Source organism: Amblyomma mixtum, chromosome 5, assembly GCF_055824585.1.
Source record: "Amblyomma mixtum isolate Tamu chromosome 5, ASM5582458v1, whole genome shotgun sequence".
In the NCBI taxonomy this organism is placed as follows: Eukaryota; Metazoa; Arthropoda; class Arachnida; order Ixodida; family Ixodidae; genus Amblyomma; species Amblyomma mixtum.
Genome location: NC_143016.1, coordinates 115,660,871 through 115,686,143, shown reverse-complemented (window position 1 = coordinate 115,686,143; position 25,273 = coordinate 115,660,871). Strand labels below are relative to the sequence as shown.

Below are 25,273 nucleotides of genomic sequence, written 5' to 3'. Positions count from 1 at the left end.
CAGGCACATCCGACCTTTTCGGCGTACCTACGCGGCGGCCACCTCCTCCAAATCGCGGAATCGGCCGCCGCGTAGGTACGTCGAAAAGGTCAAATGTGCCTGCGTGATCGTCCTTTCGACCGCTCCTCGTTCGAGGCTTTGGGATCGGCGATTGAGAACCGGTCCTTCATCGCACGAACATACTCTTGCAGCGACTCATCCGGAACCTGAGTACGGAGCTCCAGCTCTCACCGCATCCTACGCTCGTAGTCAGCGGGCAGAAATTCGCGCAGCAATGCTGCCCCGAACTCCTCGAGAGTCGCTGCCCGGTGGCCAGAAAGCCGATGCCACCGAGCTGCCCTGTCAGTCAGTGCTGCGGGGATGATGTGTGCAAGCACGACCTGCTCAGTGAGACCCATAGTTATCTGGTAATGGCTGAGGGACTCAAGGAAATCCCGGGCACTGAGTAGGTCATCATGCCCGCGGTTTGTTGGCATGGGCAACTTGACCGCGGGGTGAGACACTTTCGGCGCGGCCAAAAGCGTCCCAACAGCCCCTCACAGCGACTGGATCATCTGGCCAGCACTGGCTAGCAGCGACTGCGGCCCGGCCTCAGTGGAGGCTTGGGCGGGCTGCACGAACACGGGAGGCAATGCTCCTATAGTTCGATGAGCGGCGCGGTTTCCGCAGGGAACCGAGCCAGTGCCTCGCCGTTCCCAGAGCAGAATTGACTGCTCGCGGGGCACGGCTGCTGCTGTTCGAAGCTGCCGGTTGAGGCAGCGTGACACGAAATGCTTTTGCACTGGGCGGAAAGCTTGCACAGCTAGGGATGTGACCAGAGGATGCACCGCAGGGTGCTCCCGATGCAGCTCCAATGAGAGCCGCGTGATCGACATTTTGGGTTGTGTCGCCGTAAACCCCATTGGGGGCCGCGGCCAACCACGGTGTCTGGCTATTCGAAGGAACAGCAGCCAGCGGATCAAACGACGCTACAGCTCCGTAGGGAGCCGACATGTAGCTGCCGAGTGCCCCGCTGGGGGCGGTAGACATGGTGCGCAGGCGTGATCGTCAATTCGACCAGCTCGGCTAATGTGCCGTCAAAGGCGTAAGCGCCAGTGACTTAGCACGTTGTACGCCAGTTGTCTGTTTGTGAGGGGACATAGGCCACCAACCACCGCGGGTTCGGGCTTCGCACGAGCCAAGCGCTCCGATCAGCCGTCACCACACACACCCTGGGACACCGCTGCGGCGCACTCCACCCTCGCAGGAAGGAGAGCGATTCGCCGCAAAAAATAAGCCTAAAAGCTCACAAAGGAGACGTTTATTCACGTCGTCCTCCAGCAGGTACACACAAACTCAATCATCACCCCGTCCCGGGGGCGCGCGAGGAGCAAGGCTCAGCTGCGCTCACGAAGCGGCTAGAGCAATGCGCGCCGCTAGCACGCCGCTGCAGGAGAATGATCCCGCGGCAATGCTCTGATCTCTCTCTCGTGTCGACCGTTGGGCCGGTTGCGAGAGAGAGTGGGCAATCAACGCAAGGTACGCCTGTCGGAGGTCGGTGGACCCCGCTGGACAGGCTCGAGTCGCTGCAGGTCAGAGGACCCCTGCAGGCGAGCTCGAGTATACACTGGTCCGAACGCCAAAGGCTGGCACGGACAAACAGTAGCGTACGCACCTTACGCTGTCTCGGAGGGATCTCTCTCTGGGCCCCACCCGGACGGTCGCGCGGCGCGCGGCCGCCCAAGCGGGTCCCGAATTCCCGCCAAAAGGCGCCAATGGCAAAGGCCCTTGGGGAGCTGGGGCGGAGCTGTGGCCAAATGACAGTTGTTAGTCACTGAGCTGCATCTCCACCACCTGAGGCAGGAGCAAGTGCAAGAGATGAAACAACGCGGGAAGCCGGGAACAGCTGCGCAAAGCCAACGGCGGGAAGCCAGCATACCCACAATGTTTACGCAAAAGAACATAACTTTCGGAAGTGATGACCACAAAAAAGAAATTAGCGCCTCGAACTATCAGCCAATGTCAACTGTTTAAATGAAGTGTGTTTAATTATGTTTTATTTTCTTACTAATAGATCGTGTCACTCAAGCGTCATTCCTGGCTTCACGGCGAGGAACTGAAGCGCGATTAATTTCTATATGGCTTCTTCCAGGCCTCCAGTAAGCCTTGATTGCCCAAATTATCAAATTATGCGAGTCTGGACGCATAGCAAGCCATGAATTCAAAATTATAGAAGGGTACAGCTTTTGACTACGTTAGTTCGGGGCATGCGTTCCATTATCATCATCGATCCGTGACATCTCCAAAACACACAAAGGCGAGCACCATACGCATGCACAAGGTTTGGGAATCGCGGATTGTGCAGCATTCACGCTAGCCATGAACTCGAGAGACATAAGAGCAACTATGAATCAAGGAAATTATGTCAAAGAAGAGATTAAACGTTAATTCTGAACTTAAGGAAAGTGGAAACGCAGAGCTGCGTGTGAGTGTACAATGCATTTCCAAAGACCTTCCTTCCCGCAATTGATAGGAAACTGCCTGCCTGGGAATATATTGTTTCAATCTTGTGGCCATACCCCCAGTGCTGCCAACCTTCAGACCCGCTCTTGCCCCAATTTGCAACCAAAAATTCCCTTGATTTCCCTAGATACGACAAATAGTGCCCAGCTGCGAAAAAAATATATATTTATCGATAGTTCAGTAGCAATTTTATCAAGCAACTACCCTATTAGCAGACGTTTGTAAGCAAATGAGCTGTAAATTGGAAATGAATGATCTAAAATGAAGAACTTCTAAATGAAGCTACAACATAAATCGTAGCGCTCTTTAGAAATTACAAATTACAGATATATATCGTGTCTGTGTTTTTTTCCCTCCACGCAAAAAATTAGTAAACATGCATCCGCATGTGGAATTAACTGAAATTTTTTCCCTCTTGTTGTGTCGTTTTATACTTCAGCCGAAGGATACCACGTCCAAAATGCCTGCAGGTCGCTTGAGGAGTCCACGGAAACTACGATACGAAAGCTGCTTGTTCATTTGCTGCGATTGCTCTAGAGGGTGGCTGACGTAACAGTCTGAGTCATTTAAAACAATGAATCAGTGATTTTTACAGCTTTTGAGTGCCTCATGTGACCTCAACTAAATTTGTACGCCGTGGTGGAACTGGGAATTATGGTCTATCATTTTGGAGTGTCTAACGTCTCAAAGCGAACCAAGTTCCGGAACTTTCCACCATCTGGGGTCCTTTAACGTCCACACACATCGCACAGTATAGGGGCCTCAAGAATTTCGCCTGCATCGAAATTCGACCACCGAGGCCGGGATCGAAGCCTCGTCTTTCGGGTCAGCGGCCGGGCATCATAACCACTCAGCCTGGGAATTGGGAATTATTCCCCTAGTTAGACTACAGCTAAGGTTTTCAACACGGCGCTTCCTTATAAAAAAATGGCTCCCTTGTTCTGTTCTAGTTATCAAAATAAACATAGAGATATGCTTACTAAATAGGAATTTCACGTCGTAAAGCGAGCTCCAAATACAGCGTGAGGAAGGGGCGCGCATGTTGAGGGAGGGCAGTGGCGCGCCAAATCACAGCAGCGGGTGCCACTGGCCACGTGAGGGACCATACTACGTCCGTGTAAAGGTTGGTTCACATGCATGCAAGCGACTGAAAATTGAGCAGCGCAGCGCGGCGAAAAACTCGCAACTTGTTGGAATATCGCCGCTCTGACTGCTGGAGCCTCCGCGAATGGCTCTAAACAGTCTTTGCGCCGCAGCAACAAAGCGTTTTCACTTGCACGTTATACAGGCCTTACTCAAGCGCGAAAAGCTTGCACCGTCTTCTCAATTTGAGAGAGAAAAAAAAGAACTCTCCGAGCAAATGAAATTTCCCTAGATTATACAAAAAATCTCTTTTCCCTAAACAATGTCCAAATTCTATAGATCCAGGAAAAAATCCCTAGGAGTGGCAGCACTGCATTCGCCTATAGCGCCAGGAGGCTTCGCATTTACTCCGCTTGCGTGTGATAGGTCGAAACACAATTTTTTCAAACGACTTTAGCTACCATGAGCGAATGTCTTACGAAATTAAGATTTCTCAGCTTGAGTGATGAGTGCCTAAGAGCAGCAACAAAAGGAAGGCACTACCTCGCGCTCCTAGCTTCATATAAGGCGAGAGGGACTTGTGTGAGGGAGTATATGCAAATGCATAGAGAACTGCACGACGACTGCTCCTGATATAAAGATTTTGTACAATTGTATGTTTCTGTTGACTGCACGACGATTCCAAACTTATCTCCAACCACCCCCCTCCCCTACCCCCCAAGAAGAAAGGATTCATGCATCGTAAGTGTTAGGTTAAACCGTAAAACAAAAACACTCCATGAAACTAAATAAAGCCAGAAACTTGCAGCGTCTATTCATTACCCAGAGTGTGGCTTGAGAACGTGAATAATACTCGCTGAATAAATGTTCTTGACCAAAAAGGTATTCCAACGCAGGTGCAGAAGGAAGTTTACCATTGAGCGGTCGATCTCGAGGGTTGGTGGCAGGTACCCGAGGACACGTAATAACGAATGCTGAACAGACCGCTTTCCCTATCGACAGCACCACCACCAAGTGCTTTCCGGCGCGCCCGGCAGTGAAATCAAGGCCGCCCTTATCGATTGACCACTTGCGGTGTACCGCGCTATTTTCTCAAGATCAGTTCACCTCACAGTTTTTGAGTTCCGGCAAATTCGCTTCAGATTAACCGAGAAATACCCAGTGTTCAAATTTCTGAAAAATACTAGACTAGTGAATATGCTCGTGTGTAGCGTAAACTCCGTGTCAGAAAGTTGTCCGCGTTTCTGGACTTCAGTAAGGCTGAGATCTGGGCGAGTTGGTATGCATTCATTCTGGAGAACAGCGCAAAAAAGGCTGGACAACGACAACACAAGCGCTGACTATCAACTGGGTTTATTGAAGGATGGAAGGGTATATATACGAAAACATAACACAAAAAGTAGGATTATAGTGTGAAAGGGCAGTGAACATCAAAACCTATGTCACAAACCTGGACTTCACCCACGCCAGTGCTTGAAGTTGAGGACACTGGCCGAGCTGTGTGCTGGCGAATTGGAAAGCTGTGCTCATGCCCAAAAAGAACAGGTTCCTTCTGAAGATAATGCAGCGCTTTCAATGTTGGTGATTGTAGGCGACCGACAACTAGCGACGCGCTGGTTCATATAATCGTGTCACTGGCTGAAGAACAACCGTTTTCTACAGATTGCGGCACCAGTTTGTCTAGTAAAGCCCGAGTGTGATTGAAGATTTTGGGCCCATGAATTCATTCGCATTTCACCGCAACACCCGCTAGGCCATCCTGTTGCTCAGCTGCAAGGTACTAGATGGATTTGAGGAAGAGCTCGTCACCACAGGCATGCTTGTATCCGTAGATAAGACGCAATACCTTAGAATAAAGGGTAAGGCGGCTGAAGGATTTAGGGTGCAGCTCCGCATGGGAAGCAACCAGCTGAAACGCCCGCACGAACTCTGGGCCCATGTTGTGAGCTTTCATGTTGGTGAGAACAGAAGAGTGGTGTAATGGCTCCGACAGCTGAAACCCAAGTGCAGGGTAGCAATTGCTCCAGCTCCCGCATCGGCATCAGCACCGTAGTGTCACACGCGGCACAGTCAGCTTAAGCGAAGACAGCGAGTCTCTCCGGGTGTTTGCGGACGGCTCGTGGAGATCCATTGCCTCCACAGCGGCTACCGCTGCCTACTGTGAAATTACCGAGACGTACAAAACGCACGTGCCATACCGAGGGCAGGAATGAGTGACTACTGAACTAAAGCTTCGGGTTGAGTAAAAAGGCCCCGACTGGCACCGATGATTACGGATTATGGCCACGAATCAATGCGTGCAACAGACATATAGAGAAATAGTCCAGCAGTACTGGGAGACTTCCAGGGACCAGCCAGGGGCGACAATCTAACGCACCATATCAAAGAAGCATGCAGACAGACGGTGCGAGAGAGTGGCATTCGGACGACTACCAAGTGGGTGCCAGGCCCGCCCAAATTTGACCAGGTGTGACCAGAATTTTGCGGCAACTCCTGTGAGATTGCGAGGTGTCCACACTACGGGGCACATGCAGCATCCCGCAACAGTCACGTCTTATAAGTACTGGATGCGGCAGTAGTCTCCGGTGAACGAATCAGCGCACGATCGAACTTCGCTTGTAAGGCTTTCATGGCGAATCACACCTTGCCCTGCTCTACCTTCCTTATCCCCGCTTGGCTTGAGGAAACCTTTTTTTCAATATTTGTTCTCTCTGTTCCATTAGAGACTCGAAAAAAGCATTATACTGTATCAAGTGGGTATGCTCAGCATACTGCACAACATGGTTAAGCGCAGAGTGCAGAGTTTACCAGCAATGACAGAGTCCATCGACCTAGTTGCCATATCAGATATTTGTCATCTTTTATTACCATTCCCAACAGACGGGAATTTTGGGAATGATAATAAAAGATGACAAATATCCGATATGGCATCAAGGTCGATGGACTCAGTCGTTGCTTATAAACTCTGCACTCTCCGCTGAACCATGTTGTGCAGTATGCAACCAATATTTTTGCTTTTGGTTTGCAAGTTATGTAAAGAAAGAATTACCGCTGGCACATTTCCGAAAGGAACACACAATTCAAGCACATCATTAAATTTTCTACAGTGGTGACGCACTAGTTTCTTTAAAGAGATTTTGACATGCGTGTATACCTCCTGATGCCTGCATCTCTAACCCGAAAAAAACTTCTAAAAGAGAGACACAGATGTATTTGAGTGCTATAAGAACTTTCTCCGTGGATGATGTTTACCTCCTCGCTGTGGCAGACCACTAAAGGTGTTGGGGCTTCGCTGTTGGGCAAGCGAGCGCTTCAAAGAATTTCAAAGAATTTGGAGGAAGTTAGTTTCAAGGAATAAGTTTAAGAGATGATGAATCTTACGTCTCATTGATAAAAAGAAATTAAACGAGTGATCAAGGCTGCTTGCTTTAAGGATGTGTTTATGCTCCCGGCTATTCAATGACGCGCTGTCCGCGTTTTATTGACAGTCTTTGGATAGATCTGCACTTGAGAATTTGTTACTTGTGTCTTAATCTTCACTTCTTGCATTCAATAAATCAGTAGTGACAAGTAAGTCTGTTTTATTATTTACAACGTTATACCGGCCGGTCATTTGAATTTTCCCCGGTATGTATATTGAAAACCATCAAATATTCGTCGGTGTGGCCTCTAAATGCAATGTAGAGGACGGCCAGAATTATGTTCCTAATTTGTCTTACTTTATAGCAAGGCTTTTTTACAGTTATTGTATACCGACCACCTTCAGGATCCGATCGGATTTTTTTATTTTTTCTAAGACCTTTATGAACAAATACAATCAATTCGATGTCCAGTTATAATCATGATAATTTAAACATTTATTCTACTTTCCTCTGACTTTGCTCTTGTAACTACCGGGGATTAATATAATGGACCTGTTAATTATTCTTGTTGATATGCGGCCTCCTATATCTACAGGCAGCGAAATATTAATTGGTTCTTGCCTGACATGTTCCCATGACGATATAGCGCCCACCGCAGTTTTGTCAACAGGCGTCAGTGATCACATGGCTATAATTTTCTTCATGCCCATCGATCCAGAAAAACAAGTACTTCAGCCTGCCTTATCGCGAAGATCTGTCAATTCAACAATCATACCGTGTTTCCATGACGTTTTGTGTAATGTCACTTGGGAAGATATTCTAACTGCTCACAATAGGAACGATGCATGCAGTACCTTCCTAAATACAGTACGTGAACAGTATTCCGAGCCATTTTCTATCAGAGTATTGCAAAACTCATAAATGCCTAATCCTTGGACTAGGGATTTCTTAATGCAAAGAATAAATGCGCGGAATGAATAGTTTAATATGTTTCTTATCAACACAAATTACAACAGACTTTTATAACAGAAAAATTTGCGAAAAAAAGTGAAGTGGCGAGTTGAAGAAAGCCTGCACAGAGTAATATACGAACAAGTTTGCTGCAGTGTACAACTGCCTTCAAAAGACATGGACCCTGTTGAAGTCAGTTACTATATAACATGAGTTGGTCGTCGATGGCGTCACTTATAAAGGCGAATAGTTCGCAAAGCAGTTTAACAGTCATTTCATTACATGTGGAGCATCTCAGAAAAACTCGGCTTATTCATTTTCAAACCTAGGTTATAGTGAGATATGCTCCGTTTTGTTTACTCCAAACACACGAGATGGAAAAAAAGGAGCGATAAAATGCACGAAAAATTCCTCATCTTTTGGATGTGATGACTCTGCTGCCCATGCAGTGAAACAGTATCAGACATTCTTTCCATGTCCCTCTCCAACATTTGCAAACAGCGTATTACGGAGTGCTATATTCCCAGGCAAGACGACAGCTGCTCCGGCCTATGCAATGCATGAGGCTGGACCTGAGAGTGCTGTCGCAAACTACAGACCTATATCTGAATGGCGGGTGTTTTAGGATATTCCTGAATTCGTAATTAATAACAGGCTTTAGCGCTGCGTACCACAGAAAGCCATAGAAGCTAAACAAAAGTGTGTGCTTCACAGAAAGAAAAATCAGTGAAGCTATTAAAGAAGAAATCGTGACTAATGTGGAAAATCAGGTTTACACGGCAGGCAGACTCTTAGACTTTAGAAGATATTTGATTCTATTAAACATGACTTGTTATATAATAAATTTCATAACTACGGCATTCGCGCAAGCGCGCATAACTTAATTTCAATTTATTCGCAAAACCATTGCCAGTTTAGAAATATTGACTTTACTTCAACTTCTGAGTTAATACAGTGTGGGTCGCCACAGGGGTCAATCCTAGGTCCCCTTTTTATATCATAGTTTAATGGCATTGTATGCATACCATGACATCTTCATACTATTTTGTATGCTCTTGACGCCGATAACTTTTTTCATGACTCCGACATAACGAGCGTATTAACGATGCATATACATGGCTTGGGCAACTGTATAATTGGTCCCTCCATACTCAGCCGGTCCTTAACAAAGATAAAACAAACTATATAACTTTTCGAGCCAAAAACAAGTCAGTAAACTCTTGTCTACAGTTGGAGTTTTAGGGAAAAGCGATAGCACAAGTGAACAAGGAAATATTTCTAGGCGTGCTTTTCTGTGAAAATTTAACTCGGGAAACGCATTGACAGCTTTTGCACCTTCATATAGAAAACTATCGGTGCCGTAAACGAATTCAGGTACATATTGTCTTATTGAATCAAGCGCCGGTTTACTGCGTAATGATTTACTTACCGCTACAATACTGCATATTCTCGCACTACACTGGACCGTTTGTTGTGTTAGAGTGTATAAGCCACCTTAAATACTTTATATCACGCCAAACTGCTAGTGTTCGACGGTCACGCAAGTCTCAGGTGTTGCAATCAACCTGCCTCAAACGATTTCATCCCGAACGTTCTATTTATTTCGACCGACGGGCTTCGTCTGCGAGGAGGGAAATGTCACCCGCTTTCACAGAGCATCGACGGAAGAACCAGAAGATTAACGGTCGGACTGACCAGTCGAGGAAATGGAAGAGAAAGAGCTGAACTACGCTTGCAGGCTTCGTCGCCTTCCTGCATCTATCGATCCCCTCTGTAAATAAACCCCCGTGCGTGCTAAACCTGTAACATTATAAGTATGGGGCACAACTTCCGTGGATATAGGGAACGGCTTCATACCATGAAAAGTTTTTCTAGCGCTATTGAAAAAATTTGTATGTGAACATACGCGAGGGTTTCTCTAGGACCACAAACTGCTTCCCTTTACAAACATAATTTGCTAGCACTTAGCGCGACGAGTATATGGAGAAATAAAATGCGATCAACCTCAGGAAAGTAAATTAACCCACGAAGCGGCTCAGAACATCTTACCGAATGAAGTCAATTAACTACCAAGTTCCCGCAGTGTTAAACTTGTTCACAGAATAACTTGGAATGGCTTGCAACGCAAAATCATGAAATCGATATGAAAGAAAAATTAAAGTATTTTTGTTGTATAAAACTTATCAACTTTGTCGTGACCTATGCTGTGTTGCCTTCTATTTCGAATGTTTTGAAACTATCTAGAGAACGATGTGGCTGCAACACGCCACCGGCCCTCAAACTTGGGCTTAGCCCCTCACCTCTTTGCCTTTTTGACTGTATGCGGGGTGTTTTCACCTAACATTTTACACAACATTTAAAAATAGAAATTTTGAGTTAGAATGGCGCTTTTTCTGGCACAGCATTGTCAGCGGAGTAGTACATCAAGATACTGCTTGGACGTTCTAGCTAGCAAGCTGGTGTGAGGCCCACCGTAAGTAATGTCCATATCAGTTGATGGAATTTCGAAAACGCTGCTACCCTCGGTGCTCTGGCCCAACACATTTGGCCACATGGCGCCAAAATAAGCGTGCTTTCTTGAAAATGCAGGCAAATGAACCTCTCCAGTGCACGTAAATAATCGAAATAGCTAAAATTTGTTGGGCCACAGTGCAGAAGGTAATGGTGTTTTAAAAACTCGAAAAACTTACATGGATACTACTTACGGTGGGCTACACGTCTCTTCATTTTCAAGGAGCCCAACAATAATTGTTTAAAAGCTAACTATTAATTATTAGTTAACCAGTCCGCTAGTTACCCGTCTTAGTTGTATTCTCACGTACTACAACGCTGATACTGCTAGGCTGAAAAAAAGCGCTCCTCCTACTCAGAAACCAAATTTTTAAAAATTCTGTAAAATCTAAGGTGAAACACCCTGAATATTCTGTATAATGGATTGGTAAAGTTGTAAAAGTGATTGCCTCTTAATGGTTTATGGTTGTCTTTTTGCATGAACGACCATTAGAATATGCAGTGGTGCAATGTATAGAGAGACGAGGCCTCATCAGGCGTATGCTAAACACCTTTCGCCTCGGTGACCATGGCAGTGCATTATAAAACTATATTTGACTCTTGCTGCTTACCAACTGGTTCTGCCAAAATAAACAAACAAACAAACAAACTTAAGAGGCCAATATAAAGCGAACATTAAAGAGTCACTTTTTATATTTTTGATTGTTGGGCACATGTCTACAGGGTCTGTTCTGAAAGTAGTACGACTGGTTTTTTTCCTGGGCGAATTGGGGCCGAGAGCGGTCGGCGCGTGCAGTATAGTTGAAGGGGAATATTGGAAATTCTGGGTAAAATCGGCAGTCGGCTCGCGGCCGTTGAAGAGAGCAGACCGCTTGTACTGTTAACCCTTGTCGAAACATCTCGTCACGCAGAATCATGGAGCGTTTATTGGATCAGCGATACGCGGTGTTATTTTGTGTAAATCTTGGTAAAACGGGCAAAGAGACTCACGACATAAATAAGGAGACCTACGATAACGCTACCATTGGTAGATAAGGTGTTTCTTGAGTGGCACGAGCTGTTCCGAGAAGGTAAGGAAAGAGTAGAAGACGACGACCGCTCCGAACGCCCTTCGACAAGCGATACCAACGAAAATATGTAGCGAGTAAACCATTTACTGAACAGTGATCGTAGGATGAGTATCAGAATGATTGCTGAGGACTTGAGGATTCCTCAAACCCAAGTTTTCGAGATCTTGGCAGAAACCTTAGCCATGCGGAAAGTGTGCGCGAAGTTGGTGACGGGAATGTTGTCATGGCAGCAAAAGACCTACCGGAAAGCGATCCGCCAGGATCTTCATCATGTGAATGACGACCCCAATTTTTTGCCCACAACAAGGCGGAAACGCTGCCTCAGCCCCCCCCCCCCCCTCTAAAGCCCTGACTTGGCCCCGCAAGACTTTTTTTCTATTCCCGAGAATAAAATCGACGCTCAAGGGGCAACATCACGGATCGGTAGAGGCGGTTCAACATTCCGTGACGAGGGAGCTGAACAGCATTCCGGTCCAGGCGTTCCTGGAGGCGTACGAAAACTGGAAAACTCAATGGCAGCAGCGTGTAGGTGCGGAAGGGTGCTTCTTTGAAAAATTGTAATCGTTTGTACTATTCTCATGAATAAATTTTGTAAAAAAAAAGAGTCCTACTACTTTTAGAACAAACGTTGTATATTTTGGGAGTGATGTGCGCCACCATCGAACACGGGACCAGGTTTTTATATTTCCCAATCCTCATTGCGCTTTCAACTATGGAGTGTCAAAACTGCGTTTTTTGAAAGGCAGGTCAAGAATGCTTTCTCGCCTTGCACAATTATCCGAGAGCTTCGCCGCGCGTCGTATTGTTGCCGTATTGATGTAAGATTCTTCCAAATCTTAGCATGCACAAGATGCATCGGTGTTCTCTGCTTTAAAAGTGCCAGCGAGGCCTTTTATAATCGTGAGACACGGAAACGCCAACTAAACGAAATTTCGGAAGTGTATTTTTGGCGCTCGGCATATGGCACCTTAATAGTGATTCAGAAAATTAAAAACTGGTCTTCTCGTGGAGAGTGGAAGCAATCAGTTGCGCAAAAATATACCCGCGTTGGAAAACTAAACAAACTAGGCAAATTTATTAATTTCTTTTCCTAATATACATTTGACCTCGGCCTTTTACATTCACCTTGCTGTACAATGCAACAGCACGGACCACACCGACATATCCCGCAGGCTTATGAAATAAAACTCTCTAAGGATAAAATGAGTTACCCGGAATATTGAAGCAAATGACTTTTGTTGGAACAATTTATGGTGCAAGAACATGCATTCTGTACGGTGCCGGTGCCAAGGACAAGCACAGCAGTACTCCTGCATTGACTAATGCACTGTGTTGTGATGAGAGTGAGAAAACAAACCATTGTTATTGTTATTAAATCTATTTACTGCAATTTTTAGCGCGCATTTCATGTCATGTCATGTGTGTACGGGATAGATGGCCCTCAGAATAGGCGCAGGCACACCGCAGTCATTGTTTAATTCAAACTGGTGTGTTTGCCTTTGCGCGTGTCTGTGTGTGATAACCATAAAAAATACGCCACTCGCAACGTAGCTGGTACAGGGCGGTTCTGAATTCTAAACAATGGCCGCCACATGTAAGCGGTTATTCTGGCTACTTAGGAAAAGTGCAATATTTGAAGGGAATGTCAGAAAGCAGTGAATTTGGAAAAGTAAAAAAATGTTCCAAAGTGATTTTCGTCCTGCAGACTCCTACCTTCTCTTAATCTTTACGTATACGCATTCGGCGATCGGTGTCTCGAACACGTATGTGTTTTTCAATGCAGGCGAAACACAAAAGGCGCCCTTGTGCTGTCCGGTGTCAGTGCAATTTATGATCACCAGGTGGTTGAAATTATTCCGACGCCCTCCTACTACAGTTCACCTTGCTTCCTTCCTTCCTTTCTTCCTTTCTTCCTTTCTTTCCTTCTTTCTTTCTTTCTTTCTCTCTTTCCTTCTTTCTTTCTTTCTCCCTCTTTCTCTTTCTTTCTTTCTTTCTTTCTTCCTTTCTTCCCTCCTTTGATTTTTTCTTCCTTTCCTTTTTTAATTCCTTCTGTCTTCCTTTCTTCCTTTTTTCTTTTTTTCTTCCTTGCTCTCTTTCTTTGTTCTTTTTCTTCTTTCTTTCTGTCCTTCTCTCTTTCCTTCTTTCTTTCCTTTGTTGCATCTTTTTTTCTTCCGTCCTTTCTTCCTTATGCTCCCACCTTCCTGCCTTCCCTCACGGAGCGGTTGAGGTCTCAATATAAAAACACCCCGCCGCGGTGGCTCAGTGGTTACGGCGCCCGGCTGCTGTCCGGAAGCTGACCGGAATACTCCTTCGCTTCAGGGAACGCATTCCCTACCGCGTCCGAAACGTCTTGACAAAGCCTTGCCCTTCAGCGTCCATCCTGCGCGACTCCTATTCTTCAGTATCTATATTTTGCAAAATAGCTTCCACTTGAACCTCATTTAAATGAAGTTAAATAATCCTCTGAATTGTTTCTTATAGCCGTTCCTTTCCTAAAAAGGTACCTAACTATACTTGTAACTGTCGCATGCCAGTGGGCTCATATGCACTTTCTATGATAACGAAAATAAAGCCGATGTTTAGTGTGCCACCGCAGAGCGTTACCGGAGACTAACAGGTCCACCAAGCGCCCGCCATGAGCCCGAAATGCTTACAAATAGCGCCCATATCAGCCTTGCCAACGCATGCCAATGTCTTCTGCAGCCCGGAAGGCTTCAGAGCCCATGAACTTAGTATCTCAGGAATAATGGCGCAGATGACATGAGGAGACTGTTATCGAATATATAGTTTCGTTTTTAAGGTGCATGAGGGGGAACGCACAGCTGGAAAATACGGCGCGCAGCGGCGATATAATCGTGAGTACCCGTTTTGGCTGCCTTCGTATAGAGTAAACACACAGGGGCCACAGTTCCTCAAATGACATAGCTGACTACTGGTGAATTCGAGGGTGCCTGGCTCGCGGTGTACATATGCCTTCTGGTAGACGCAAGTTACTTGCGTTTACTTTCTCAGCCGTTTCGCCTTCTGAAACGAGCGCGACCCGATATCGTCAAGTATATTACGCACACAGCAAACGAGTTTTAAAAATCTGAGAATGTTCTAAAAACGGAAAATGCACTACAGGTCTTACCTTTTAAGCCGAGAGCACTAGAAGTGAAGCCTGTGCAGTAAGGAGATTGCCAAGTAGGAAAACTTCAGTTTTCAGCATCGAAACTATACTGTACTTTTGGGCACCGTTACAACTTGACAAACTCAGCGCGAAGTAACGAATGGTGTTCACTAGAGGTTCGGTATATCCAGCTGTTGTGAACTTTTGCGTCCCAATGACAAATATGGATTAGAAGGACTACACGGGAGCTTTAGATGGGGAGCTATTATTATTTTGTTGTATTCATCACTCGAGAGGACAGCTTATTGCATACATTTTGAAACAAGTACTGTAAGACTGCCTCCAGATGGTTTGTGTGATCGCAAGTTGCCTGCAATGTTGCATTCAGAAGATGCAACTTTATAATGGTGAAGCCAGAGCTAAAAATAAAATATATTAAGCATAAGCTCACTTCACATAATGCAATCGAACAAATCTCCATATTCTACGCCTATTTTTCGAGCGGTGCCACGGTGGCAATATCATTGACGCTAAAACCTCTTCACTGACCTCGGCAGTGTTGTCGTCAATAAATTATTTTCCTTTCATTGTCATCAGCGGAAAATTAACATCAGCGTGGGTAATTTTTATATCTTGTCGAACAACATCTGGGGCCGTCTCAGTAGGTTCAGACTGAGACGTGACTGTGTCATGAGCTCGCCAACAAAAACCGGACAAGACACAGCACAGCCCAGCAGGTACACTGCGATGTACAAATGCAGCGGTTCTGTTTCATTTCTTTCGAGGCTGCCTGTTGTTGTCGGCGGCCGTCTCCGGTGGGGTACAGCGAGTCCAGCTTCCACGACGGCCATGACGAGACGACGGTGGGGGTACCTGCAGGCGCATGTGTCCCTTCCTTAATGTTCGTAGTAGAATAACAACAGAACGCAACAATATTAATTACCTCGCTTAACAATCCTGTTTGAATGTACTGTAACTACGGAGCGCGCCAAAGAGATGTGAAATTCTGAGAAATCGAACAACAGTTTCAGTAACTCTAAGTTTTACCTGCTGACTGGAGACTATGGTGCTCCGATGCTCGAGAGCCAAGAGGGCATGCGCAGATCAGCGAAAGAATGCTGCCAAGAAAGCCAGAATGCACTCGAACAGAGCAGCTGTGAAAGCTGTTCTTTGGAGCGCAACAATAGAAAAGCCTGACCTCGCACCGTTTTCATCACTTGGCATAACTTCGTCACCTCGCATTACAACGCTAGCAGCACCAACTTGGTCCGCGTCGGTGAGGTGACCGCTCTCTGAGGATACCAGGAGCATGCAACCGTTCTGCAATGCCTCCTTAATGCTTCTTATATGGAACAATGTCGTGGCATCCGAGGCAGTTCCTGCGCTTGGTCCGCTGATAGCTCACGTGATGAGTGGTGATGCACTGGCTCAAGCACAATCGTGTTGCTTAGAGTGTTGGACTAGCGTCTCCTGTAGTCTTTCCCCGTTTGTCTGAACACTCTCATTAGGCTGCCGGACACTCGCTTCTCCGCTGCTTCAAGCTGCCGCGTGGGGGGCTAAGCAGCCGTACCTCCTGGGTGCCTCAATCCAGCTTTCCTCAATATATAGTGGAGTCACAACATAAGTTACGGAAAATCTGCAGACTATAATATATCCACGACGCTGTAGCGTGACCGGGAGAATTGCCAATACAAAGTTTGCCATCAGGGCTGATGGTTATATACGTATTTTTAAAGTGGATTTTTTTCAAGCATGACTTTCGCTTTTTTTTTAAATCTACAGCCCTGTTCTACTGCCCAAGTTCGAAAAAAGAAAAAGTAGGTCTGGCTGTCCTACCCAAACTACTTTTCTACGCATGTACTGGAAAGCTGTTAGTATGTCACTCGTCAACAAATAGAACTTGTTGGTGGGGCTAAGGTGTGCACTGCCGCCGCGGTGGCTCAGTGGTTATGGTGCTCGGCTGCTGACCCAGAAGACGCGGGTTCGATCCCGGCCACGCCAGCGGAATTTCTTGGGAGGAGAAATTTTAGAGGGCCGTGTGCTGTTCGATGTCAGCGCGCATTAAAGAACCCCAGGTGGTCGAAATTCCTGGAGCCCTTCACTACGGTGTCTCTCATAGGCTGAGTGGCTTTGGGACGTTAAACCCCATAAACCAAACCTAAGGTGTGCACTAAAGTGTGCCTTTGTCAGTACATAAAGGGAATGCAATTGCTTTAATTTTGGCAGTTTAACACCTGCCAGCTGCTATGTACCAACCAGGCGCATTGAACCATTTCGCAGTACCCCCGCAGGGGGGCGTCTTCAGCATGCGGACGTTGGTGAGTGGCGACACCACGGGGTATCCCGAGCATCCGCAGGGACATCCCCGCAGGGGGATGATGGTGAGCATGCGTCACCACGGACCCGAGCACCGCGCTTAGCCGTGCGTGGCATCGCCGTGTCCGGGGAAAAGGAGATCCTGGTGGTTGAGCCGATGCCGAGCGTTTGGACCCTTAAGGCCCCTCGGCGGAGGCAACACACCACTTTGGCCCCAGCTTCCTGTAGACGGCACCTCCAGCCTGACCGGACAGGGGGAAATCGGCAGTCGCCTTTTCCTGTCCTCCCCTCCATCTTCCACTTTCCTATCTCTTTCTTACAGCTCTCCTGTCTCCTCTTTACTTCTTAGATCTTCCTTTTTTCCTGGCGGCTAGGGTTAACCTTGTGTGGCCAACTAACCTGAGTTGCGTCATATTGGGTTATGGTTGAGGTGTACAGCTGGCGTGGGCAGGACTTGCTCGTAAGTTCCTGTCCCGTCCCCTCGTTGGGCTCCATGGTGGGTGGCTGGCACCACGGCCGAACAACACATATTTTTCATGGCTCCCCCCTTTTGCAAACCAGATCGCCCTCATAAAAGAGGGCGGAACGAGGCAACTGCAGAGTTTTTCGAAAAACCGAAACGTTCTTCATAGTGAACAAACTGAAAAAACCGAAAGAACCATGTCCCCATTCTTAGTTGCAAAAAGTCTAACTGAGGCCTTGGGTCCCGGGTACAAACTGTCTAAAATGCCTAGTGGTGACCTGCTCCTTGAACTCAGAGACACTGCCCAATACTCAAAACTTTCCAGCCTAGTGTCCATCGGGGAAATCCCTGTATCAGTTACAGCACACCGATCTCTGAACACCGTCCGTGGTGTGATATACGAAGCAGATTTCATTCACCTCACCGAGGAAGAGATGCTTGAAGGCCTCAGAGAACAGAATGTCATAAGTGTGTATCGTATCATAATAAGAAAAGACAACAAAGAGATACCTACAAAGCACCTAGTACTGACTTTCAACTCAAGCACACTCCCCGAATCAATAGAAGCTGGCTACCTCAAAATAAATGTCAGGCATTACATCCCAATTCTACGCAGGTGCTTCAAATGTCAAAGGTACGGTCATGGGTCTCAAAGCTGCCGTGGCCGCGAAACTTGCGCTAAATGTGCATGAAAAGAACACGCTTCCGACAACTGTGAAGGAGCAGCACCTCGGTGCGCAAACTGTGAAGGCGATCATCCCGCCTATTCGAGGTCATGTCCCTCGTGGAAAAATGAAAAAGAAATCGTTACAATGAAAACAAAACAGGATATCACATTTAAGGAAGCGCGACGACTGCTGTACGCAAAGAACAGCTTCAACTTTTCCACAAAAACAAACTTTGCTGATGTGGTGCGCAGGGGCGGCGCACCACATAGCACTCCGGCATCTGCCCAGGCCACTTCCACCGAGCCTATGGCAGGGCCATCCGCGCCCCAGGCAGGGGCAACGAACGCTGCTCTGCCATCTCCAAAGCAGGGAGCGCCGGCTCACGGGTCGGCACCCCGCAGGACTTCCCCCCGTCGGGGGAGGCCCGACACCAACACATCCGCGGCTTCGCGGTCCTCCAGCACCTCTGGTGAGGTGATGGATACAACTCCCACTCCGCCCGCTTTGCAGTGGCGGACCGGCTCTCTCGAGCGAAGAAAAGATAGAACCCAGAAGAAGAACGGGCCCAGAACAGTAAATTTCTTCCGTTCCATTCCCACAAAAAAAAAAAACATCACATTTGTGGTTCAATGGAACTGTAGAGGAATGTTGAGGAACTACAGTGATATAACACATATTCTAGGGTCAGTGATGCCTCTAGCTCTATGTCTCCAGGAGACCAATCTTGGTTCACAACATTCAAATATCTTAAAACATTATAAACTTTTAGGCGTGATCGCGAACATGCAAATAGACTCTCGGGAGGCGTCGCAATCATCATCCAAAGCGGCGTCCCAGCTCAAGAAATCAAACTGAAAACAAAACTTGAGGCGGTTGCGGTTAGCGTCATCAGCTACAAAACCATAACAATATGTTCTGTATATCTTCCCTCCCACATCACATTAACATGCCAAGATCTAGAAGGCCTGATCGATGAACTGCCGGAGCCATTTCTGGTAGTTGGCGATTTTAACGCTCACTCTCCGTTTTGGGGAAGCGAACGCTGTGACTCTAGAGGCCAAACAAAGAATATTTTATACTTTCGAATAATGTCTGTCTTTTAAATACGGGAAAAGCCACATATTGCTGTCCAAGCTCAGCAAAAATGAGCTCTCTCGATTTAGCTTTCACACCACCATTACATTTTTCCGATTTTAAATGGGATGTTTTTAATGACCGCATGGGCAGCGATCCCTTGCCTACCGTCATCAGGCTCTCATCGTCCACTCCAATCATCCCCACAAGGCCACGGCGCTGGAAAATTCAGCTCGCCGAATGGTCACTTTTTACAAAAACTGCCACTCTGGAAAAGGAATTTTGTGACCACCTTAGAAAAAAGACATTATCTTCTAGAAAAAAGACAGCACCAGGACCAGACAACGTGCATTACGCTATGCTTGCACATCTCTCCGAGGCTGCTGTAGAGGCACTGTTAAAATTATTGAATAAAATCTGGATAACTGGAAATATACCTGACGAGTGGAAAAAAGCAGTCATAATACCTTTTCTCAAACCCGGAAAACCACCAACTCCTAGCAGTTACAGATCAATAGCCCTCACGAGGTGCATTGCTAAATCTTTCGAAAGTGTAATAAACATTAGATTGACCTTCATACTTGAATCTCGGCAACTATTAGATACACACCAATGTGGGTTTAAGAACGCATGGTCGACCACAGATCACCTTGTCCGCCTAGAAAACACCATCCGGGAAGCGTTCATCCACAAGCAGCACTGTATTGGGGTCTTCTTCGACTTGAAGAAGGCCTACAATGCCACGTGAAAATTCGGCGTCCTCCGTGACCTAGCGGAGCTAGGTATCCGCGGCAGAATGTTGAACTGCTTGAATGACTTCCTGGCTAACCGCACATTCCGAGTCCGCCTAGGAGCAACTATCTCCATGACTTTCACCCAAGAGAACGGCGTACCCCAGGGGTGTATTCTAAGCACGACACTCTTCATAGTAAAAATGAATTCCTTAGCTAAAGCAATACCCAAGTCCATAATGTATTCAGTTTATGTAGATGACCTACAAATAGCATGCACATCCTCCAGCATATCAACCTGTGAGAGACAAATACAAATCGCACTAAATAAACTAGGTGCTTGGGCAGACAGAAATAGATTTAAATTTTCTCCTCAAAAAACAGTAGCTGTTCTCTTTTCATTGCGACGAGGCCTACAGGTCGATCCCAATCTATACCTGAATCACACTGCGCTCCCAATTAAACAAGAACACAAATTTTTAGGCCTAACTTTCGACAAGAAACTCACATTTCTACCACACATTAACAACCTTAAAAAGAAAGCTTCTCAAGCCCTCAATGTCTTAAAAGTGCTCTCACGAAAGCGGTGGGGGTCCGATAGAGCAAGCCTTTTACAAATATATCGCTCTCTGGTGCTCTCCAAGCTGGAATACGGGTGCATAGTATATGGCTCGGCAAGAGCATCCTACTTAAAAAGATTAGACCCCATTCATAATCTTGGTCTGCGCCTATCTTCTGGAGCATACAGAACATCACCAGTAGTTAGCCTTTATGATGAAACTAATGAAGCCGCTCTTGAGGATCGAAGAATCGCTCTTACATGCACATATGTCTTAAAAATCCGTTCTCTTGCGAAACATATCTGCCATTCAATTGTCACCAAGTGTGCATCTAAAAGATTATTCATCAACAAACCACATTCTATCAGGCCATTACTACTGCGCTTTGAAGATAAATGCGAAGAGCTAAGAGTGTTAGATGCCCTACCGAATATTGCACAGAGGAATGAATATTTGCTACCATGGTACAGCCTGCCTTCAGTATGTGACTTCACAATGACACATTTAGACAAAAAGCAAACGCCAAACGGGTACATATTACAAGAATTCTTTGCACTACAAGAAAAGTATGACACCTACATTGAATTTTATACCGATGGCTGAAAAACGGAAATTCATGGTGGAAGTGCAGTAATCCAAGCAAAAAATAAACAGATAATGTGACTACCAGAATGCGCATCAGTTTTTACTGCTGAGTGTTATGCCATCTTCGTAGCTGTAGAAAAAATAGTAAGAGGGAACATCAAAAATAGCATCATTTACAACGATTCCATCAGTATGCTCAAAGCACTGCACTCCAGGAATGCTACTGAACCCATAATAGGAAACATCATACATAACATAGTTAAAATCACAAAACAAAAGCATAACATTAAATTCTGCTGGGTTCCTAGCCATGTTGGAATTGTAGGTAATGAGAAAGCAGATGTATGTGCCGCACAAGCCCGGAATGGCCAAATAAAGAAAGTGAACATACCGCACAGGGATTGTTTAAAGTTTATCTACAGTAAACTCAGAAATAAGTGGCAGGCAGCATGGGAAGAGCACGCAAACAACAAATTACATTCTGTTAAGCCCATTTTAGGGGAATGGCAATCATGTAGGCATCAAGAACGTTTTACCGAAGTTATTTTATGTCGGCTCCGCATTGGAGACACCCACCTCACGCACAACTTTCTACTAACCAAACAAAACAAACCTCTCTGTGAAATGTGTGGTGCTGAACTCACAGTGAACCACATTTTAATTCCATGTATAAAACTAGAAGAACCAAGAAAGAAATATTTTACAACATTTTACAGGGAAAGCATCCCATTACACCCCATGTTACTTTTAGGTGATCGAGCACTGGTTGACATCTCATGTATTTTTAGGTTTCTCAAGGAAGCCAGCATTTTAAACAAACTCTAAGTATAGAAAGCTTCACCTTTAACAAAACCTCTAACCTTGTGTTTGGCGCATCATAGCCTCAGTTGCTTTTGCGCCATTAAAATCAATATAACTAACTAACTAACTAACTAACCATTTCGAAGTAAAGAAACTGGAAAAAGTCCGCAAATACTTTCATTTTATGCTTCTCTGATGCATGTATAAATTTATCTCTATGATAATTGCACATTTTTCGTCGTTATATTTACTCCAGGCAGTCAGCGCCGACAACAAAAGATCGCCGGGATTCAAAACATACCTTTTCATTGCAGTTTAAGTGCGCCGCCTGCCACAAGGAATACTCTACTCACTATCCGATACGAAAGTTTTGATGACGCCGCAAAGACGCCTGTCCCAGGTGATCCGCCTGCCTCGTACGTTGCTCTCTGGGGACCTCCCGCCGGAGCCATCCGAGCGATTTTAAAGCGAAAAGCTCTAATCTTCCCATGCTGAGCCTTAAGGCAATCTGCCTTTTAGATATGACCACTAACGACAGGCACACCTCATGTGCAAAACTGCGCATGGCAGGTGCCTCGATCTTCATTTTGGCTACGCGTGTGGCATTCACGTCCGCCGCTGCCCTCGTTACTGCTCGGCTGCTCCTGCTCCCCAGTTGTGGCATGTGATGTGTCACGTGATTCGCTCTTGCGCTTGGCAGTCACGTGCGACGCTGCACCGACCGCTGTTCTGGACGCTCGCTCTTTCACTTGTCGCACGTGATTCGTCACGCGATTCGCTCTCGCGCAAAACGATTCGCTGTCGCTGAAGTCTTGTTACAATAAAGATGAACCAAAGCTAAACCAGGTCTAACAATGCTTAACACACCTTTCACTACGTACATCCTGGATCAGCTGAGTTGAGCCACATCCCCTTCTTTCACTCACAATGCCGGCACGCGATTTCCTGTTGAACGGGGCCTTTAACGCTGCCGCGTTAAAACTGCTGCCCTGCTTGTTCTTCGATACCTCAGGCGGCAAAGGCTGCTTTCCGTAGACGCTAAGTTTTAAGTTAGGCATGTGCTCTTCCACGGCTAGCACGTCGTTTAAGGTCACGCTTACAGGAATATATTTGGCACAACTCTGTAATGAGTCATTTATGCCATGTCTAAGTACGCTATGCAAAGGGACCGCTCGAGAGTAATAAATGCGCTTCAGATATTTGCGTCGAAGCTACACGTTAAACTACGGATGTATTAAAAGTAATGCCCAACAAGTAATGTCACAGGATTTTTCCTTTATCGGTAGAATACGTCTTTATAGAAGGGCTATAGGTAATTAACATATATAAGTGCATGTCCAGGAGGCGCACAGCTGGACCGAGGCGGCTCTCAGCATCACGCTTCCCTTCTTAAGAACGACTTACTGTATGGTTCTAGTGAGCGGCAACAGTGGTATCAATTCTAAATAGAGGGTGTTATTATGGACAATCTGCTTACCTGAGCGGGTTGAGAGCGTGCACTGCAGGAACTTGCATCATCGTCATGGAAACCTCACCCAGTACGAGGCCCCACTGCGAAGCGACGGCTACTTCGTCGTCAGGGCAGATTGAAAGGGTTACGTGCGTTCTATCCCTAGTACGCTGGTAGCACTGGGAGATCTCGGTCTTGATAAGGTATCTGTTGCCACATTGTTCCTTCCACCTCAAAAACATAACGAGATCTCGAACATAAAGTGAGCTGTGCCAGTTCACAGCGAACATCTGCCAGTGCTTGCTGAGGCATGGACATACGCGACCACTGTTAATATCCAAGTTCATCTGCGTGAAAGAGTTGATACCTTTCACTGTTGTAGTGGTGCTGCGAATGGCGGTGATAGTGGACTGAAGGTAATTTCCTAACGCCATCATGCCAAGGATCCACGCACCTATGGCCAAACCACGAAAACTTGGGGCTTTTGCCAGTGACGAGGGAAGGCCTTTCGCAAGAAAAGTGGAGACGAAAAAAAGGAAAAGCTGTGAACAGTTTGGGCGCTGCACGTGTCTGAACGAAAAGCGCCAGCGGACGTGCAAACATAGCGCAAGCATAAATCCCAAAGCAATTATGGTAACAGTGAACCAAATGAGAGAAGTACTCGAATCGATGGAGGCTAAATTTGCTGCCCTTAATGGAAATGTGAAAAAGCAGTACGGTGCGGGAGAATACTGCGCATGTGGGAAAACGTCAGCCCTCAACAGAGCATTGGTCCCAACTGGAACAATCATTAGGTCGACGCGCTTGCTGTCTACGTCGTGCCAGTCACCAGTTTCAATCGCATCAATTGTGTTGTTTAGTGCCCTGTAAGCGTCTATCAAGGCCAAAGCTTCAGGCTTTGTCTTATCCGCTTTATCTCCACGGGCTGTAGACAGTATGGCAGTGTACTTCTGGCCTCTGGGGAATTTTCCTTCTGATGTCTCGCTGAGGAATAGTCGTGAGGCTTGAACCGTTCGGCGAGTCGCACATTGCCTGAAGCGGTCCTCAGGAGCATTGATGTCTTCTCTGGTCACACTGACCACTTGGCAGAGGTGCTTTGGAAACTCAAGCAGGCCGACTTCGTGCGACTGCGCTGAAACGAACAAAAGATTGCGCGTCTTTCTTGTCATTAAGTTTAGTAACTTAGATCTGGTGTCTTTCGCTACGTGATGCCAGGAGGAGTGTATATACACTGTTCTTGCCTGATGTCTAAATGTCATCTGATTTTTGAATGACACGCCGCAGTGAATAGGTTTCTGCGGCACAAAACCATTGAACTCACATTGCATTTGATCATGTGAGACACTTACAAATTTGACCGCTATCGGGAGCTCTTTGAAGCTTTTGTACAAGAACCCCGCATGAACAGGACTGTACACCAACACTGGTCGATCAGTGGATGCTTTAGAGGCTGAGATAATGTTCAGCATGGGGCCCTGCGTATCAGCTGCCACTACTAGAAGGAAGCAAGAAATAGCATACATTTCAATCAACATAACAGACAACACGTGCTCATTTTTCGTATAAATTCTCCTCGGACCTTGGGAGGAGCATACTCTGTGCTTCATACCTACTCGTCAAACACTTGCTGACTGCGGAGCTAGGAACGTTCGAACATTTTTATTGGCTTCTGACACTAGAGTACTTTGGAAAGTAACGCCGACATGACCGCTTCCAGGGCGGCTCTGAATATTAGCAGTGTCCCATCATGTCTTTGTTGTTCCGAAGCTCAGGTTGTTGTTTTTTCTACCTCCGAGTGGTTTCCGCCGCATAGTCTGTTCCTATTGCGAAAATATCTGGATCTGAATAAAATTGTGCGGAGCACTATAACGATGAGCAGTGTACTATGCAAAATGTCACCGTTCTGCATAATGAGTCATGGTCATGACGAGACATCCCAAACTGGTAGTCTCGAACGAACATCAGGAAACAAAAAAAGACTGTTAAATGGCAAAGAGCCTAAGGTTGCTGGGCCGCAAGCTGCACATAAAAATCAAT

General features: G+C 46.3%; 1 pseudogene; it reads right to left on the bottom strand.

Moving 5' to 3' along the window:
• LOC149343414 (uncharacterized) overlaps positions 1-25,273 on the bottom strand; it is a 61,211-nt pseudogene that overhangs the window by 593 nt on the left and 35,345 nt on the right.